Here is a 7,107-nt window from a genome sequence, read left to right on the forward strand (position 1 = left end):
TCAATCAAATGGTGGAGAAGAAGGGAAGAAAAAAAAAAGAAATAGAAAAAGGAAAAATGGATTGGACTTACGCAATTTGAAAAGTATAAGAAATTAAAAAGACCCATTCTCACGTCACTTCCTCTTTACTCTTTAGTAGTTATCATTGACTAATTTTTTTATTAATTATAAAATGGGCTAAGTCTTATTGGATCATGTATAACTTATAATTGAGGATTAAAAATATATGGAATTTTTGATAATTTATAGAAATTTTTTCCAAATAATTAAATTTATATACATAAAAATAATATATATTCTCAGTGTTTTACTAATTTAATTATTTATTTATATTTTAAATAATTATTAATTTAATTATGACATCATCATAGTTTAACTTCGATTCGATCTCGGTCTGACCTCAAAAATCTTGAACTTCTACTTTGTCCGGTTCTTTGAACTGTCGGAGTTTTAAAATAATGGTGCCTGTGCCTGTGCTTATGCCTGTGGTTCAACCACATATCCTAGTCATCATGGGCCTGCCACTTTATGGAAGAACACGGCAATTGAAAAGTCCAAGTGATAATAGGATTGGAGGTCCTGCAATTGTAATTGGGCTTGGCCTTAATGGTGAACCAATGTATGATAAGCGGACTGTATCGATGTATTCATATACTGGAACCAATTGGATTGGGTACGAAAGGTTGAGTTTGCGAGGGAACAAAGCCTTCGTATATATTTCTTATGGGCCCTTTGATTTGACAAGAACTGGACCCTCCCAGAGAAATAGGTACGTTTCTTTGGATTGGAGTTCCTCGTCTATTTGTTTTAAACAACAACAATATAAAATTGTGTGATTATTAATTGGCAAGTGAGTTTAGGCTAAAGGAAAAAAGAAAAATAAACTACTCCTTTCATAGGAATTATAATTTTCGAAAATTTATTAAACAAACAACTTTTAAAAATTCTCAAAAATTAATAATTAAGCTCTCAAATTCCTACAAATAACTTGCATTTAACTTTTTCTGTGTTTTATGAAACAAGTTAGTTTGCTATGTTCAACAAAGGGATATTTGCTAATTTAATAAGTTGTGAAAAAACAATTTAAATTTTTTATTATTATTATTATAGGATTTTGACAGTTTTCATTTCATTACGATTGCTCTTATCATTAGACTAAGACATAAATTAGTTTTTAGTATGGGTAGAATTTAAACTTCAAATTTTTTATTTGACGACAAGAGACTTTACCAGTTGAGCTAATTAAAACCTACGAAAAAAAACATTGTATTTGTGACATTATTCTTGTTAATTAAATGTTTCAATTAAATCAATGGGATAAAATAATGCTGCTTATACTAGTCTTGCAATGAGTTGCATGTGATTGTGACCATACGTGCAATGGGACTGCAATGAGCTAGCTGTAACTGTGACTAGGCAATGGGGGCATATATATATATATATATATGTATGTATGTATATATAGTTCATGGTTGGACTTGGATCCAAGTAGAGACAAATTTTGCACCGGAAGGCACGTTGTGGTAGTTTGGTTTTCTTAAGGACTGAGTTAGAGACAACTGAAGGCGGCTGGTCATGATTGCCGGAGAGAACAAATACTTATATTATGACCGGCAGGGTTATTTGGTAAAATATAATCGAACCCGTTGAAATTAGTTTCTTTTTGTTCCTTATATTTTGACCTCTTTCTGCATGTTGTTATAAACTTTGAATATGAATTGAGGATGTTGTATAAAAAATTAAGAGTATTGCATTTGCGTATGAGGGTGAGACGAACCATTAACCTAACTTGATTGATAATTAGAAAGAGGTTAGTTGCTTTCAACTTTTTATTTTTATTTATTTAAAAGAATACTGTAAATTTCATCAAGAAGAAGAAGAGAAATTCAATACTTCATGAACCAAAGCAGGCTCAATCATATTAGAGTTTTTCACTATTCATATTACATAGCTAGTAACACCCTTTGCATTTTGAGCCAATAGTATTAAGGTTTTCAAACCCGGACTATTCATTGAACCATAAAAGGAAGAGGTTCAAGATTTTTGAGGTCGAACCGGAGTTGAATCGGGGTTAAACAGTGATAATGTCATAATTAATTTAACAATTATTTAAAAAATAAATAAATATATTAAATTAGTAAAAATTAAAAATTTAACTAAAATAATCTAAATAAATATAAAGAACTATATTTCAAATAATTTTTTTTTATGTCATAAGTTTCATAATGTAAATAAAAATATTAAATTCTAAGCAAACATAATTATGCAAATAAAATATATTAAATTCTAAGCATAATACAATCTAATTTTTTTTTCTTTTATGCCAATTTGAACAGTCAACCATTTGTGAATTAAAAAAAAAAAAAAATACAAAAGTAGGTGGGCAGACGTTGGTTTGTCCACCAATAAAAAATGGGTTTAATAAAAATCATGTTCCCATCAAATTAAGAAGTGCTTGACAGCAGGATCCGGATCCTCTCCATTTCCCTTTGAAATGGAGAGGCTCCAGTTTACGGTGGGGATTTTTTTAAAAATGATCAATGCTCAAAATTGAGCCACGTCATTTAAATGTTAACACCACACTTAAACCAAAGGATTTGTTTAACTCAACCGGACAAAAAAAAAAAAAAACGTTTTTGGAAGGAAATGGAGAAACAGAGGTAGAGGTATATCAGTGCACTGGAAAACAAAAAAAACCTTTTAGAGGGAAAAGTGAAACAGAGTAGCCCACGTTCAAAGCTTCAAAGATTTTAACCAAAAAAAAAAAAAGCTTCACAGAAGTATATCCGTGCACTGGAAAACCAAAAAAAAAAACCTTTTAGAGGGAGAAGTGAAACAGAGGTAGCCCACATTCAAAGCTTCACAGATTTTAACCAAAAAAAAAAAAAACCTTTACAGAAGGTTCAGAGAAGACATCTCTGTTTCTATCTTGCAAAACAGAGGTATATCCGTAAAGAACATGTTTATTACTGTTTTTTTTTTTTTTAATCTTGCCAAATAGAAGGTTCACAGATTTTTTGAGATAATGTTTATTTTCTATCTTGCAATTTTAGTTGGATTAGTGGTCTTGGAGTATCAATTTATTCTTGTGGTCTTACTGACCAACAAACATCACATGGACAGCACTGGTGCAACTCTTTATATTGCCCACAAAAATGCACAAATTATCTTGGTTAGAATTCTCTCATCTTCACAAGCTAATGACAAATTAATTAGGCCACCAATAAAAGCTACACACAGAGAAACAAGCTTACGTGGGCCTAACATAAGAAAATGATCTTACACAAAGGAGATAGTAGAGAAGACAAAGGATTTCGAGATTTCTTCAATCCAGATTCAGATAGTCCATTGAAGGACCATAGCCTAGTCCATTCCATCGACAACGTTACAATAGAAGGCAATCAAGGCTATGGTTGTGGTGAGACGAGTGAAGGAGTGAGGGATTGGAGATGCGAGACGAGTGAGGGAGTGAGGGAGTGAGGGATCGGATTCTGGGTTGTGCAGTGGTTGATGGTTGCGGATGTGCAATGGCTGGAGGCTGTGGTTGATTTTGGGTCACAGTGGTAATGGTGGTGTTTGAGGTTTTATGGGTTTTTTTTTTTCCCCAGTGGTGGTGGTTTTGGTGGATGTTTGTGGTGGTTGTTTGGGATTTATGTAGGCTTGTGGTGGTTGGTTGTGGGTTTGTGGAGGTGGCCGGATGGGTCTGTGGGTTTGAACCTTATGCCTCTCTTTCCCACTCTGATCCAAAAGCTTCAGTTCAAAAAGCGCTCTCACATCAGCGCCTTCGCTCGCCATTCTCGCCATCCGGGTAAAAATAGATTGCCTAAGAGTATCCGCCGGAGGTGAAAGTATCGGGTGGGGAGAGAAATTTCAGATGGGCCGGTGAGAGAGAGAGTTTGAACTTTGAAATTTGAGAGAGAGAGAGAGAGAGAGTGAACTGCTGGTGAGAGAAAAGGGTCCGGTTAGTTTAACTACAGTTGAATTTGTTGAGTCAGTATGTGATAACATTTTAAATGACGTGGCTCAATTTTGAGCGTTGATCATTTAAAAAAAAAAATCCACACCGTAAACTGGAGCCTCTCCATTTCAAAGGGAAATGGAGAGGATCCGGATCCTTGACAGCAAGCATAAGTGGGTACAATAAAGCAAGCCTTCTGTGGTTGAGAGTAAAGCAAGGCAGTACGCCAGTGCACCAAGAAGAAGACTCCAGAGGCAAAAATGCAAATACACACCATCTGGAAAACCGCAGAGAGAGAGCGATCGAGACATAGAAGATGTGAATCTTTTTTTTTTTTTTTTCTTCTCTTCCCACTCAATCTGTTTACTTTTCTTTCTAGCACCTACTTCTCAAATTTGAAATTTTGTGTCTTGCTCTCCCTAGTACTTCTCAATCTTTCATCTTTGATCTTCCTCAATTCTCAAGCAAATTATAACAGATCTGAAGGTAAGACTCTCTTTCATAGCTTCATCCTTTACTCACTCTCCCACTTTGGCTCTTTCTATTCCCGTCTCACTCGTTCTTCCCTAAAGAACATATCCGGCCAACCTGAAATTGCTCTTCACGAAGAAATTTTCTGAGGAGGAAACTGGAAAACCCGTGTCCGGTTCAGAAAACCGTGCGGTTTAACCGCAGTTCAAGAGGTTCACAGCAAAAATATAATTTCTGGTTTTTTGTGATTAAAGAACCGTTTTAAGAAGCGTTTCCCGGTTAACCTGGTTAGACGGTACGGTCCGGTCTAGGTTTCAAAACCTATTAGTAAATGTGTTGGTCAATTCTCTTGCCGCTTCACATGGCATACTTGTACCATTTTGAACTCTCGCATCTTTTGCTGGATTCCCAAAATAATATTAGCGATAGTAGGGGTGTTAATGTTTGACGCAATCTGCGAACACGACACGAACCCGATACGGGTTTTTTGGGGTTAGAGTTGGGTTTTAATGGGTTTGGGTCATAAACGGGTCGACCCGAAAGTGACATGATAAGAAACTTGTCATAAGCGGGTCAACCCGTGTAACCAGTAATAAACACGTTTTACACGTCAATTTATTTGTGTCAACTCGAAATGATCTACTTAACATAACCCGTTTAACTCGTATAATAAATAAATATTTATTTTATTTTAAATTTGTCAAATACCTTTTATATCTAACATATATTTTAAATTAAAAAAAAAGTGAATAATTACAAAAATTTACAAGGGATATAATTGGAAATTGAAACTTTACAAACCCTAGAACTACTAATACCTTTTTTTTTTTGGCATAGAACTTGCTCAAATGAAATTGGATGAGCTTGTGGAAGATGTTATGAATTTGGACATCAACAAAAAATCTATGGATGATAATTGTAGTCATAGTCAAGATTAGTTTACTGTTTGCTCAAATTTTTTCAATATTGATACTTAGCATTTGGCGAGTTCCATCAACAAAAAATCTATGGATGATAATTGAGGTCATAGTCACAATTAGTTTACTGTTTGCTCAAATTTTTTCAATATTGATACTTAGCATTTGGCGAGTTCCAAGGATATCATATTTTTATTGAACTATGTTATTTTATTTTTATTAAAATTTGTTATTTTGAATTTGGATTGAAGTGTATGCACTTCTTTTGAAGTGTGAAGAACTTATTTCTAGATGAATGTTATATTTTTGTTGAACTATATTATTTTAAATGTAGGTTGAAAACTTGAAGTGTATGCATTACTTTTTGGGATATAAAAAAAAAAAAAATTCTAGATGGATGTTATATTTAATATTATGAAGGTTGAAATAGGTTATGTTATATTCGTATCAACCTAACATGACTCGTTTATTAAGCGTGTCAAATGGGTGGGGTCATGTCAACCCACCTTATTAATAGGTCGGGTTAGGGTTGAAAGATCATGACACGATTATTAAATGGGTCAGATTAGGGTTGAACTATTTAGTAGAATGCCCCTATCTCAACATAACATGAACCCGACACGTTAACCCGAATCGACATCCCTAAGCTATAGTAATCTGAGGCTCACCTATATTATTTACGGTGTCAGACACAATTTTTGAATCACATTTAAACACTGTCTCTTGAATGCTCACATCCATGCAAAAAAGATACTCTCTTCCAAAGCCTTCGCTTCTGCCTCAAGAGGTACCAAAGGTTGGTGGAAATTCTTGCTCATCGCTGCTTCCACTTATCCTTCACTTGACAATAGTTGTTTTTCCGAATAAGAAAAAAACAAAACAGAAGTCATCTGGGCTCTGGTCCATTCCCTACTTGGAGAATGTATGATCAGTATGATACACAATTAAGATTTTTTTTTTTTTTTGAATCACAAATAAGTTAAGAAATAAACTAAAAAAATATTATTTGTTTACCTAAAAAAATTGTGTATAACAATTTTTTAAAATTGAAAATATCTAAAAACATTTTAAAATGAAACATTGAAAAAAAAGATATATATAAATAAATATATATATATGGTGCCCATTAATTAAGAAACACTTTTACGTCAATTTGTTTTGCTTTATATCATAATTTTTATTAACTTTATAGGGTGTAGAACCAATAAAGCTAACTTTCTAAGTTTCACTTGTAACTTCAGTACTATTTTCAATTATCTTATTAATTGGATTCAACAATAAATCATCTTTAACGTGCATCTTACTGTAGCAGTTGACATACATATATATATATATATATATATATATATGTATAGGGTTGTGTTAACAACTTTTGACTTTTATTATAATTTTTTTGTCTTTTTTGCAGCTTTATATATATTTTTTTAATTTTATAAGTACTTTATTTTTTTATTACATAGAACCCACATTAAGAAAACCTTAAAAAGTACTGCACGGTGCTTGTTAACATTTCCGATAGATATATATATATATATATATATATATATATGTGGGTTGGATTAAAGTTACACTTGGTGTAACTTTAAGTAATATTACACTACTTAATATTTTTTAATTGGATGCGAATTTTGAGAAATTCGCCGTTGGATTACATTATCTTTATATATTCTCCATGCTTGCAAAATTTTGAGGTAATAAAAAATTAATAGTTATGTCATCAGTCAATTGTTTAAATTCAAATTTTTGTAGTTTAAAATAATG

Source organism: Quercus lobata, chromosome 2 (genome assembly GCF_001633185.2).
Source record: "Quercus lobata isolate SW786 chromosome 2, ValleyOak3.0 Primary Assembly, whole genome shotgun sequence".
NCBI lineage: Eukaryota > Viridiplantae > Streptophyta > Magnoliopsida > Fagales > Fagaceae > Quercus > Quercus lobata.